Here is a 14745-nt window from a genome sequence, read left to right on the forward strand (position 1 = left end):
AAGGGCTCGTGTTTCTAGTTTCTCCCTGCTTCCCAAATTTACAGTTCACCTTTAGACCCAACCTTCCCACTTCTCCAGGCACCACTGGCATTATTTCTGCTCCCCTGGGGTTGAATATGATGATTAAATGCTGAAAACCCACAACAAACACGGGGAACTTGATGAGTTAACTGAGGCTGTTTTCCGACTCTCAGCTAAGCATCTCAGGATGAAAAGTGCCCAGAAAGTAAAACAGCCCTCCTTCATTCCTCTTCTTTGTTCTGCACAGAAGTACAGAGTTCCCCTATGGGAAGACTTCCCCAGTATGAGAGATTATGCATAGCTGCCCTCCTATGACCAGCGATGACAGCCATCTGAAGTTCAGAGTCGAAAGCTAATTATTTACACTTACTGCCTCAGCACTAGATGCTTCGGCTCACACCACCAACTAGTGATTCCTGAACAAGCCAGGAGACACAGCCCTTGGAACTACTCCAGATGCCAGCCGGGACAGGATACACATGGCTCCGGAAAACACACGGCTTGGGTGGTCTATAGGGACCTAACTACTGGTTGGGTGTGAAGAGCTTCTCGGGAAGTACGCTGATCTGAAGACTCACTGAGGAAAATGTATTTGTACCGAATATTGAATGGCAAGAAGGAATCAATGGAAAATAAAACAAGCTGGGGCAAAGGACCCTAGGCAGAGTCGCGAGCAGAGGCACGCGAGGTAAAAGCAAGTCACGCATGTTACAGAACGGAAGGAAGTTGAGTATGCTTACACACGGTGAGAAGCAGGAAAACTGCTGATCTGAAACAGTTGGAAGGAGACAACATGACTAGGCTTGATAGGAGTGTGAAGTAATTTACATTGTATCCCAAATGCAACCCGAGGCCATTGGTGATTTTAAGCAAGGAAGTGATGAGTTTTGATTTATAAGTTTGTTATTTTTTCTTCATTTGTTTTTTTTCTATTTATAAGTGTTTTGTTATTAGCATTTTGCCTGCACATCTGTGTGTGCACCATGTGTGTGCCTGATATCCACAAAGTTCAGAAGATTGCGTCAGATCCTCCAGAGTGGGGTTAGAGATGACTGTGAAGTGCTTTACGGGTGCCTAGGTTCTCTGGAAGAGCAGTTAGTGCCTTTAACCACAGAACATGTTTTTAGCCCCTATTATTTTAACTTTTAATCTCTAAATGTATGTCTATATATGCATAGGTGCACGTGCAAAGGCATGTGTGTAGAGGCCATAAGTTGACATCCAAAGTCCTCCTTAATATTTTTCCACCTTGTTTCTTTTTTGCCCTAATTTTGAGACAGGCCTCCCAATAGAACCCAGAACTCTGATAGTATATAGACTAGTTTTGCTAGCCAGACTTGCCTTGAGGATCCCCTCTCTGCCTTCTAAGCACCAGAATAAGAGGCCGGTTGACACACACACACACACACACACACACACACACACACACACACACAGCATTTACACAGATGGGGGCATATGTGGCTTCTCCTCCTCCACATCTATATTATAGCAGAAAGCTAGCTCATAATGATTGCAGAAGAAAGGACCTTTTACAGGTCTGGAGTCAGGTGCTACTCTGAGGGGAAGAGGGGAGCTCCTCCTCTGATAGGACAGTTTGGGGATCACCTGCTAAACAGGATGTGAACACAGCGATGTTTATGCTGACTTACTTATCCTAAGCATTCATTCATTCAGCCTGTATCAATGAGTACCAGTTTTATATTGGGTGCTGCATCAGGCCCTGCCATTCAACAAGTGAGTAGTAAAAATTCTTAAAACTAGTGGAATTGTTCCTGCGTCTCTGGCCACTTGCTATTATTGACTTGAAGGGTCTGCGAGATGGTACTACTGTACATTGTTTGGTATACACTATATTAAGCTTCCCCCCCCCCTCTAAATTGTTTCCTCCTTAGTATATTTACTTGGTCTAGCAACTCTTTTTTGATTGGTTATTTTATTAAGCATTGGGATCTAGAAATGTAACAAGCTTGTCTATCAAAATTTATATCTTTATTTCCATACACCTTTTTAGTAGAAATAGCTGCCTAGCCTGTTTTGGAATCCATTGCAGTTAGATGTGGCCTTGTGGCTGAGCTTGCATCATTAGTATGTGAACAGCAGTGATGTGTACACTTTCAGACCTGGTTTACAGATACCTCCCATGAGACACTCCTCCACAATCTTTGCTTCTGGCTTGACCGAATGGAGGGAACATCAAGGGTTAATTTGACAGCCACTCAGTGATGTCAGAACTTCTGCTGGTGGAGTTGTTGAATGAAACAAGGATGAGGGTGTTATTACGTAGTTAGCTAGTAACTTGAACAGCGCTGTTATCCATTTAACAAATAAAACTCAAAAGAATTGGAGCATGTGTGCATATATGTGCACATATCTGTCTGTTCCGGAAACATGTAAGGACAAGGCCAGCCCTTTTCTGCATCTCTGAGCTTGTGGGTTTATTGAGGAGATAATTAACTACAATTAGGATTGTGATAATATAAAATAAACAAAATCTCATAGTAGCAGGCAAAGCAGGTATCTAAATCATCTCTGTGGAGCTGAGGAATGCCACCCAAATTAAGCTGTAGAGAGTTAACTGGAGTTCAGTAAGAGAGGGGAGGGGAAAGGTGTGCCCATCAGCATATGAGCAGGGGCAGAGGCTAGGTGCTGGAGGAAGTGCAACAGGTTCTTCTGGGATGAAGTAGGGGATAAAGTTGGGATGAACAGCATCTCCCAGATAATCAGAGGAAAAGAGTCCTTATTTCCTTATTATGTTAACAGAAGTTCTGACATCACTGAGTGGCTGTCAAATTAACCCTTGATGTTCCCTTCATTCAGGGATTCAAGCCAGAAGCAAAGATTGTGGAGGAGTGTCTCATGGGAGGTATCTGTAAACCAGGTCTGAAAGTGTACACATCACTGCTGTTCACATACTAATGATGCAAGCTCAGTCACCAGGCTACATCTAACCGCAATGGATTCCAAGACAGGCTAGGCAGCTATTTCTACTAAAAAGGTGTGTGGAAATAAAGATATAAATTTTGATAGGCAAACTTGTTATATTTCTGGATCCCAATGCTTAATAAACTAACCAATCAGAAAGGAGTTCCTAGAACAAGTGAACATATGTTAGACGGGGTATCTACCTAAGAGGGCATCTTTGTCTACAGACAGATGTTTTGCTTTGGAGCGCCTTCCTCTTCCCTGCTTGGCAAAGACTGGCTGCATGTGTATTTATGTGCACACACACACACATATGTGTAGGTGGAAACAAAGAGAAGCAAAGACAGATGAGGAAGAGGCTGATCCAGTCTTAAGCCACATAGGAGGACTAGACAATGCTGTGGGCTCTGGTGGTGTGCGCAGCCTTTGCTTCACAGAAGCCGTGATGCCGGCGATTGTTGTTATGGGTTCTCCAGCTTTGGGAGGCTTAACAGAAATGAAGAGCATCAACCCAATTCCACTTTAAACAGGCAATATCGAAACCCTGCCAGGAGGAATCTGAGAAATATTTACAAACTTTAATAATAACTCAAAGAAACCCATCAGAGTGGTTGGCTTTACTGTGTATTATTGCTTAGCTGGACCCAAGCAACAGCAGAGAAGAATGAATCTATTTTCTCTCAATTCCCAGAGAATAATATTTTTCTTCCTTCCAAATGGAGAGAAATTTCGTAAAGTCTAAAATGTATTTGTCTTGTTCCTTATTTCAGCTTCTTTATAAATTGCCCATTGGGTTTTGACACCCAGTGTTAAGACAGGCAGTTTACTGCTGCTGGAAATATCATCTGCTACTGGAAATTGTATTTCTAGAAGCTAACTTCTTTTGGTTGAGATGTTAATTTGTAGCCCTGACACCCCCCATGCCAGCCACTGACCAGGAGAGTTAAGTACAAAGCTTTTGGATATGGCAAGCACTGGGAGAGTTCCATATATTATTTCCCCTCCAGGAACAAAGCAAGTTGAGAGTTTCTTGGACCCATTAGTAGAAAAAGATGAAGATGGCTTTGGAACTGGGAATATGTTGGGTCAAGTCCCACATCTACCACTTATAGGCTGAATGGCTTTGAAGAAGTGTTTTAAGCAATGTAGACCTCAGGATTCCATTCACCAGGAGCGTCCAATATGAGGACACATCTGGGCTTTCTGGTGGGCCAGGAGAAACAAGTCCTGTGCCTGAGTGACAGCTTGGCTTCTGGAGAATGCATCCAATGGCACGCTCCTTTCTCTCCTAAAGGCTGAAAGAAGATATAGGGAAGTGCCCGCAGGCCATCAAGATTATTTCCAGGCTAGTACATGAATACCATGTTCCTGACTTTGTCAATAGTCCATATAAGAAGTTATTACCCTGGGGAAGAAAAAAGATTCTGGGGAATTCTTATTGTTTGAGAAATGCTAAAGTGCTTGCCAAGGCAAGTATCTGAGGAGAGAGCGCCATAGGATGGAGCAAGCGCCAGCCGGGGAGGAGTTGTCAAGGTCACAGGTTGTGAGGTAGCTTCTAGAAGAATGGGATACCATATTAGAGGCATTAGGTGTGGCTTTTCCTTCCCACCGGGGAGAGGCTCTGGCTGTACTCGGGGAATAGTGTTAAACAAAAGGTGGACTGAGGTCTGCTGACCTTGGACAGTGAATTGTTTCCCACGAAACCAAAGCAAACTGGGAAGTCACAGGCAGCGGGGAGGGAGGAAAGGAATATCTTGGTTTAAAATATTCCATTTGGTTTATCCTTTGGTGAGAAGTTCGTATCTGAAAGAGCACAAAAGGCCTTTCCACACCTTTTGCCTCCATAATCCTTCCATGACATTTTCTCCCATAGAGGGGGTAGCCCACCTCCTTGACTTCACATGTGTCACAATGCCTATTGTCATCAGAAAGCTCAGACACTGACTTTATTGAGACAGGGTCTCTCACTGAATCTAGAACTTGCAGATTGAGTGAGACTGGCTGGCTTTGGATTTCTGGGGTCCTCTCTTATTTCCACCCACCCCAGGGCCAGGGTTATAGGTGTGCACTGCCCTGGCTGGCTTTTGGCATTGGGTTCTCAGGATCTGAATTCAGCTATTCATGCTTATATAGCAGACACTTAACCCACTCAGCACCTCCTGAGCCGTCGATGAAGTTTTGTGTTCATACCTTTTCCCCCTGGTTAGAATGTCCCTGCGATGGCAAGTATCTCCTGTTTGCTGCTCTCTCTGATGCACAACAGAGTCTGATCCAGCACTTAGGAAATATTTATTATATGCAGTAATAAACACAACAATAGAAAATCTATTGGATATGATACACACTTCTGTTTTCTTTTTGGATGTGCAGATGGCAATGAAACAAACACAAAATCCAGTTATTGGTACAGATGGAAAGATTAAAGATACATAGTCTCTCAGGAGACCACCATTTTTAATTTCAAAATATTTTTAGAAGCAGAATTGATTTTAACCCACTTTTCTTACCTAAGTATTTTCAGAAGGTTCACTCTGTTTGAATGTTAAATTCCAAATAAGCTGGCAATTTCGAATTTCATCCTGTGTTTTGATAATCAGAGGTATTATCTAAGTACGCTGTCTCTTCTACCATCATTCACACGAAATCTGTTCAATTGTCTCAGATGTATAAAACTCAAATTTAGGGTCAATAAGATGCCACTGCAAATCCATTAAGAAATATCATGTATATTATAAACTTATAAAATAGACTTGATTGCTCTGAATCAATTTTTTTTAAAACAAGTATCACCACGCCAGTAGGGTTTAAACACTTTGATAAAGAAGTGTAGCTTTTCATCTGGTAACTAAATGTTAGTCCTCCTCCAGAGGGAATGGGCTCGCAGAGCTGTATTCTCTCTCAGCTGTTGGGGTCCTGGTTGAAAACCAGGTGGGGAACACAGGGACAAAGACATTCCTGACTGGTGATTAGTGTCATGAGAGCTACCTGGGAAACAGACAAATAAACATTAGCTACATAACCCGACTGGGATTATCTTTATTCCCCACAAGGTATAACATGCTGTTCCCATCTCTCTGTTGCCTTCTTCCTTCCCTCCCTCCCTCCCTCTGTTCCAATCCCCGAAACAAACGAACAAACATACTCTCAAACCAAACTGTGCTGAGAAGACACTGCAAAAACAAAACAAAACAAAACAAAACAAAACAAAACAAAACAAAACCATGTCAAACCTGTAATTCTGGGGCAGGCATTCTTAGCCAAGACTGTGTATGCCATACTACAAAGTAATTTCTTTAGACGCCCACGAATGGGACTGTAATTATATCAGCCTCTCAGGGATGGGGTGAAATGTAAACAGTCTCATGGTACAATGTCAAACAGTGAGTAAAGCCTTAGCGAAAGCTGGCAGTTATGAATAGACCCTACCAGACACCTTCATCCCCTTCACTGATCCTTCTTCAAATTGCATATTGCAACAATATTTGTTTCATTAAAATATCACAGAATAGCCTCACTGAGCATCAACATCCCATTTATGAACAAATCCTGGGGAAGACCGAGGAAGTCGGCAGCCATGGAGCTTTTGTATCATTAAAGCAATTATACTCTGCATTTTAAAGCTCCACGGTACCCAGTTCAATTCACTAAATAATAAGAATTAAACGCAACCTCAAAAGTAGACTTTCCTTATCCGTGGAAGAATGGCACTCACCACTGAAATTCTCTAGCTAAATTACCAAGTATAAGGCCTAAATTTAGGATGGGGCAACCGTGCAACAGCTGATTACTGGATCTAAGATTATAGGTGTTCTCATGAACTGTTGAAACTGATGAAGTAAATATGAAATAATGGATTATTACAGACACAATTATGGGGAAAACCTTGCCTGGGCTGACTGGAAGTATTTGGTATCACCATGTAGAAAGATTGTTGAAAACAACCCTGACACAGCACCATGCATGAAACCCGCTTGCAGTAAGCAGTGTGATGTAGAGATGGAAAAGAACCATCTAGCACAGACTCAGAATTGGTTCTTAAGATGGAAAGGCATGCTTTGGGACTCTGCAACCTTCCTCTAGGCTTCATTTGAGTGACAATGAAAACAGAAATTTGTAGACCCACTAAGAAAGCTGGGTAAGAAGAGGCTGGAACGCAACCAGGAGTTTGCATTCTCCTTTTTTTTTTTCCTTAGCTGGTATAGAGATGCACAAAGGAGGGCAGTGTTGTGTGTGACTCTGCCACCTCTGAGCTCTGGATTTTCTGGCAGTGTTTAGCTTTCCTAAGTCTACTGCTGTGAAATGCCTCCCAATGCCTCAGGTAATGCTGGTGGTGCTACTTAAAAGCAATGAAAATGACTGGATTATTGGGAATAATCATGGAAGAACTCATAGCTAGTTAGGCTGTGAGGTGGTGAGATCTGGTTGAAAGAATTGGATCTCTGGAAAGGGCACCTCTGAGGTGTTAATCTGGTTCTTAAATATTCTGATCCTTTTCTGTTTCTATCTCTCTCCTCCTTTCTTCCTAGTTTTCTGCTCCTTTCCACCTTACTTCTTTCTCCCTAGCAGTCATGAAGTGAGCATCTTTCTTCTGGCATGCTCTTTCATCAGGATGTTTCTGATGGGCTATATACACACAAGCAATGATAGCAGTTGACCATAAACTAAAAACTTCTGACAACTGAGCCAAAAGAAATTGTTTCTCCTTTAGCTTTTCCCTCAAACCAGTTTCCCTCCATCTCCAACTCTTTTTTCCCTTTTTACTTACTTCTGCTTTTTGGGATAGCTGTACATTCCAAACCCCTTTGCTTCATTTTCCTCAGTGTGTATGCCACCACAACCAACGCACTAAGTTGTGTTTCTTGGGTACCTTTTCACGGCAATGGAAACTTTCACTCAGCTTTCCTCTAGTGGTAAGTGGAGGACTGTGGTAATAGCACCCTCATAGGGTCAGGAGAGGCACTGGGCTACGTGGTTTCATGATTGAATCCACTCAATCTGTATGACAATTGACCATAAGTGACTCATAAAGAACAAGATTGCCCGCCATTACATCTGCTCTGCAACTTACCATATTTTTTGGACCATAAGATGCACTACCCCCCAATGAGGGAAAAATAAGGTGTGCTTTATGGTCCAATTGCTGTTTTTAACTGTTTTTCTTGTTTTACTGCTCTAAAAACTGAGTATATCTTATGGTCAGGTGTGACTTATAGTCCAAAAAATACGGTATATCCTGAAGCTCTGGGTCGTTTCACTTGCTTCTCAGTCTTCATGTTTCTTCATATGATGAAAAGGGGTATCTAATGATTGTGCCAACATTGTCAAATTGTTGGGAGAAAAATTATATGTATATATATATGTGTATATATACACACACACATATATACTCAACTTTTTAGTTTTTTGTGTCTTGGACATCATCATCATCATCATAATCAACATCAGCAGCAGCAGCAGCAAGCTAGTGTAAAATTCAGACAAGTTCCTGGGGGCGAGTCAATGGGAAATAACTTTTTTTTTCAGGCTTGAGGCTAAATACTATCTAGAAAAACCGATAGACATATGCTGGGTGCCTTGAATGTGCTGTTCTTCTCTCTAGCTGTAGTGTTCGAGGCACCCTGTTTATGGATATGCCAAGAAGAGACCTCTGAAGTTTCTTTATAATAACACCTATGGCTTTCCTTGTGGGAGGATTTAGTGGGTAGGAAGGAGAAGACAGAAGGCTGGGAAACCTTTACCCAGGCCTAATTTTCCCATCCATATAGGGTTACGATTATGAGTTTTGATGACCTTACCTAATAGAATATTTATCATTATTACTATTATTTCATATGATATATTTATTTTATTTTCCATGTATAGGTATTTTGCCTGCATGTTCATATATGTGCACCATATGCATGCCTGGTGCCACGGATCCTCTGGGATTAGAGTTACAGACAGTTGTGAGCGGCTATGTAGCTGCTGCGTCCTCTAGAGGAACAGATGTTCTTCTAGATGGCTTTAACTGCAGAGCCATCCCTCTAGCCTGTTCGTATCATTATTAAAAGTGTGTAAATATAATAATTATATATATAATTAAATATCAACACTAAAGAAACAAGGAAAATAGTAACTGTATCTTTGTGTTTTCCTTCATCCCTTCCTCTTTTTCTTTCTTTGTTCTAAGATATATATATATAAAACATCAAAGAACAGAAGAAGACAAGACTCTTCCAAACTTCAAAAGATTGTAATGTCAACTCATCTACCAAAGCTGGCCTTGGCTAGAATTTCAGCTGCTTGCACTTTTTGTTTGGTGATTTATCAGAGAGAGAGGGGGGGGCACTAATCAGTAAGGCAAAAGGATTCAGCAATAATACACACTCTGTACAAGCCAGTTTGAGAAACACTGTGCTGGCCCCTTTCCCCTCATCTATGAAATGAAGTAACAGTAGTCATGTTTCGCTCATAGGACCATGAAAGGGGACAACCAAAGGTGACACACCTAACATTTGCTTAGCATGTATTATGAGATACTCCACTCCAGTCAGTACCGTCAGCTCAGCATCAAATATTAGCCTCGTGGTATCAGGAAGCCAGTAACCTAGTCCCTGCCCCCAGGATTTTTTGTTTTTCCACTGTGGTCAAGCATATGTATAACATAATGTCTAACATCTTAGTCATTTTTAAAGGCAGCATACCTATATTGCTGTGCAAACATGATTTTCCCATAGTTTGTGAATAAGATCCCAGAACTCAGAGGTATATCTTAGGGGTTGGCTGAAGTCCCACTGACTCCTAGAACATGTATTCTCCACACTCAGATTCCTAGTATTTGGAAGTCTCTCTTCATATGCTGAGTGAAGTGTTGGAAAGCATTACGAATGCAAAAGTACAAAATACATCATCCATGTATATACATGAGTCATTCCTTCCCCAAACATAGGAATCTATCATGGAAAAGGCACATACAAGAAACTTGGCAAAGAGCATATCTTGCATTTTTCACAATGACCTTTTGTTATTTGGTTGGTAATGGTTTTTGTTTTGTTTTGTTTTGTTTTCATAAATGAGTCCACAGCACAGGTCCTGGTACATTTGGTAACTTCCTTTAGGTCACTTCTTTGGTAAATAGTGGAGTTTGGATTCCGTAAGAGCTGTCAAGTATGAGAGTATGACTTAGCATACTTTGGGTAAATCCAGTGGGAGGGACTATGGCAATTTTATGGGGATACATTTTTTTTTCTCCTCAAAGCATAACAACACTTTATGAGTAACCATGGAAAAAGCAGCATATCCTACTGTGAACAAGATATCTAAGTGGGAGAGGAAATTATATCTTCTGGTCATAGACTAAGAGCACTATCGAATTATCACACCAGGATACTCTTACGTCTTGGGGATGAGGATGCTGGTGGTGCCATTGATGATGACAATGATAATAGTGGTGGTGGGGTGATGATTATAATGTGATAACTGTCACCTGAGGAAAGCTTGTGCATAGAAAGCTCTGCATTATGTATGCTAATTCTTATAAAACATCTGTGGGTATCTTCTTTGGGTTAAGTAATGAGAATACAGTAGTACATAAGGTTGCTTTCTTATGAACTTAGGAAACAATTGAATGAGTAGTAAAGATACTGAATAGATATCTGCACATCCTTATCCCCAGAATAATGATAAGAAAACGGAGTGATGATAATAATAACAAGAATACATAGACACTTCTGTTGCCTGAGCACCTACTATATGCCAGGAGCTCTTCTAGATGTTCTGCCTATAAAGGAAATTCTGTCTCCGGAGTTTAGACTCTCAATGAACACTTTTTTCCTCACTAAAAATGTGGACACATCAGACACTATTCTTCTATGATCTGCGTTCTTAGGTTAAAATTTGGCTTCCTTTTCTATCAGATCACTTTTAACTCCCATCCTGGGTTTGTATCCCAGCAAGCTGAAATAGCAAATGGTTCAGAGCCTGATTTCTAACAGCTCTCAGATTTCCTTCCCATACCTTTATTCTTCTACCCAACATAAGAAGAAGTGGAGATTCTTATCCATGCCATTGCCTATGAACAGCTTCATGGGAGCTGTGTGCCAAGCCAGGTCTTCTCATTTCTACATAAAAAGACTTGGTTAACATGTCACCTGCATAAGGGCTTGGCTTTCCTAGGGTAGAGGTCAACAGTTGTGATCTCGGGCATTCTTCTGCAGAATCGGTAATAGCTTTAAATAATCTGTACAAAGTGGTGGCAGATTCCTAGAGCAATGAGTATATTCAAATTTGTGTAGCATCTTTTAGCTTGTATCTTATAGGTTTTTCTCAGTTGATTGTCACAAAAACCCTATAGAATAGTTTCATTTATGGCTATAACCCATATGCTACTGGAGAAGCAGTTCTCAACCTGTGAGTAGCAACTCATTTGGCAAACCTCTGTCTCCAACAGTATTTACATTAGATTCATAACAGCAGAAAACTTAGACTTATGAAGAAGCAGCGAAAATAATTTAATGATTAGGGTCGGCACAACACGAGGGGAACTGTATTAAAGGGTCTCATCATTAGGAAGTTTGAGAACAACTACTTTAGAGAAAGGAAGATCACTCTGGCCATTAAGGTCTCTCCCTAACAGTTCTGTGAATGATGGGGGTGGGGCAGATCTTTGGCTCAGGGAAAATCTTCAACTAGATGTAGCCCTACTGACATGTTGAATATACCTCCCCAAAAGACCCCAAGGCATAAGCCACTTCTTGATTAGTGACACAACAAGGTTTTAAGTGACCATACTTTGTCTTAATTTGTTACAAAGCAAAGGCTAATGTCCAAAGATTGTGAGCACAAAGCACTTCACTTTTGGAATTGCACAGCTCTGGATTTGCATTCTGGTTTTTCCAGGTATTGGATTTCTAGCCTTCGGCAACCCATTGCACCCTCTAAGCCTCCATTTCCTCATATTGAAGATGGAGATAACAATGGCACATATTCCCCACCCCAGATAAGTGAAACAGTGCTTGTTAGAGGACAATGCTTGGCACTCATTATGCAGGCAGCAAGTAGAAGCTATACTTATTATTGTTTTTATAATCTTTTGAGCTCATCTGACCAACAATTGAAATACCCATTCTTCTTAAAGTACTGACTATGGTCTTACTCAGTTGGATTAGACAAGAGGAATCTTCATACAAGGAAGACATGTTCAGTCAGAGAATGCAGAGGTTGCCTGTGGTGCTGAAGATCGTGCCAAGATTAAAACGCCCTAACTAATACTTGGCTAATTAAAAAAAAAATTCTATGACCACAGAATACCCATGAATAGCTTTTTGTAAGGTAAGTAAGATTATATTGAAGAATGAGTCTTCTGCCACCCCATCACCCATCGCCCTTTCTGTTGCCAGTGGGGGCACAGAGCACAGCACAGGGGAACTACAAGCATCCACATGACCCAGGCTCATTAGTCGCACTCCCAGGATGGCATTCATTGATTTTAGGCACCAGAGTTTGATATTTTTCTCACATCCATCACTGTACGGTTTGCACTAAGGTCAAAATTCATGACACCCTCTTGTTCTGGGAGGACATTTTCTGATGTGAGAATGATTGAAACTTTTGCCCTACTCATTATTTATGCCCAACTTTCTGGTCTTGGTTGTATGGTTCACCTTCATTTTTGGAATCTGAGGGCAGGTTCAGAGGATAACTTACCCTGGTAGCCCAAAACTATCTGTGCCCAGCACATTTAGAGCAAAGCCAGGGATGGAAACCTCTCAGGCACATATTGCCGCATCCCCAGCCACAAATGAAGTTGAAGAGAGAGAGAGAGAGAGAGAGAGAGAGAGAGAGAGAGAGAGAGAGAGAGAGAGAGAGACAGTAAAGCCAAAGTTTTGGAAATTCTAGTTTAAGACAATGATTTTTTTTCATGGATATCGTTTAGTAAACAATCCTGATTCTTTTTGTTGTTGTTGTTGGTTAAAAGCCATCACTTTAATGTAAGTGCCTTCGCCTCTGCTCGCTAGGTCCCTGAGGTGATCTTTCCTGATAAAAGAAGTTAGCACTTCATACATCCAAAGCGAGCTACAACTTGTGTCTCACTTTCTCAAAGTTCAGAGGTCAGCACTAGAGGGCAGAAAGCTCATAGGCAAAAGGTGATGACTGACCAAATGGTGTTTCCGGGGCTCTTCTCACACTGACTTAAAACCTCCAAAAGAGAGCCAAGAAGCATAGTCGGCCTGCAGCAGCATCGCCCCCTGCTCACTTCATGTGCTTAGATTTCAAGATCAAGCCATATCCTCCTCACCATGGGCAAGGGTGTGGATGCTAACTGTTTTTCAACAATCATAAATAAACCTTCAGTGTTATTGGCACCTGAGCTGGCCTGTGAGCTGCCCACTGCTACCGCTGTGGGGCCAGGCCTTCCACACAGCCCTCTGTCTTCATGTAATTGAGGCCGAACTCCTCATTTTGGTCAAAGGTGCACTTGTACCATTCTTCCTTCATCTCTGGATCATCTTCAGGGCCATTCATATTCTGCAGGTAACAGTTTCCTGATGCATCATTCATGATAAAGTGGGCCTTCATCTTGCCCTTGATGATCTGGTCCATTTTATGGCTAAACTCCCACAGTTTCTCCGACTGATCAGGATTCAAGATGTCACCCAGTGTGAATGGGTTCTTGCTTACCAGTTCTTGGATGTCTTTCAACAGCCCTCCTAGAGTGGTGAACTTGCCCCCAAGGATAGCCATTCCCAGTTCAAACTCAACCTTGGGGAGTTCCATGCTACAGAGACTTGAGGAGGTCTCTGGTCATGTCTGAAGGATCTGTGATATGGAGGGTGATCCTGGTACCCAAGGGCTTTACCGCTCTTCCAGATGTCACCTCATTAGTCTGATGCCCACAAGTCTCGCAGTTGGAAGCCATGATAAGAATCTCTTTAAAGTGAGGGATTTGTACAAGCTTCCTGTTGGTCTGAGCTGAGGCGTTGTACTCTGGGCAGTTTGTGTTGAACCGGAGCACTTCATTTCTAAGGTCTTCCTCTCCTGATTTCTCTGTTGGTGCTTGCTGTGCATTGGGCTGTAGTGTATGATCAGCAAGGCGCCATCTTTCTGGGGAGCATGTGGGTTTTCTACAAAGCTGTTTCTTGAAGGATTGTCAATGATCAGGGTGAAAGGGGAAGCCGTTTGCTTTAGGTCCTTCAGTTTGCCAATGAACTCATCAATTCTTCCAGCTATGGCACTTTCCATTGCCCTTCGTGCGGATTGGTCCTGTTCCAGGCCAGAGATCGCACTGCTGATCTGTCAGAGCTCCGCTCTGGTTGAAAGCTGGAATTTCAAAATCCAGTTCAGGGATCCTTGCGGAGGCCGAGTCTGTTTTCACCACTTCTCTGTTCATGTCCCCTTGGCCCTTAACAGTCATGGTCCTGGATCATGATTGCTGCCAGCCACAGTGCTCGCAAGAAAAGGAGCTCATGATTATTTCTCTAAAGAAAGAGATCTTGGTGAGCAGAAGTTGCGCCAAGCCTTTCTGGTAACAGTTTGCACACAGTGACTCAAGGTCGGTGTTTTGCTGCCCCTCATCCTGTGCGCTGAGGGGCAGGAACAAAGCCCCGCCCCCAGGCTGGTGACCTTACCACAGCGGATGAGGGCTGGATAGCAGCGCCCCCTCCTCCAGGGTGGGGTGGTCCAGGCTGCACAGCCCCGCCGGCAGACACCACTCCATGTGCTCATGATGTGGATTCTTGACAAGCCTCATGGGAATGCTATTGAACGTAAGGTGCTAAGACTAGATTTCTGGTCTTGGATTGGCTACTGATGGGCTGTGTG

General features: G+C 42.3%; 1 protein-coding gene and 1 pseudogene across 3 annotated transcripts in view; both read right to left on the minus strand.

Moving 5' to 3' along the window:
* SAMD12 (sterile alpha motif domain containing 12) overlaps positions 1-14745 on the minus strand; it is a 494897-nt gene that overhangs the window by 93615 nt on the left and 386537 nt on the right. The gene's annotated exons all lie outside the window — the stretch shown is intronic.
* LOC311578969 (zinc finger protein ZPR1-like) lies at positions 13268-14441 on the minus strand (annotated as a pseudogene). The gene has a single exon. The product of its transcript is annotated as a zinc finger protein ZPR1-like (transcript).

Source organism: Acomys minous, assembly GCF_964271855.1.
Source record: "Acomys minous genome assembly, chromosome: 12".
Lineage (NCBI taxonomy): Eukaryota > Metazoa > Chordata > Mammalia > Rodentia > Muridae > Acomys > Acomys minous.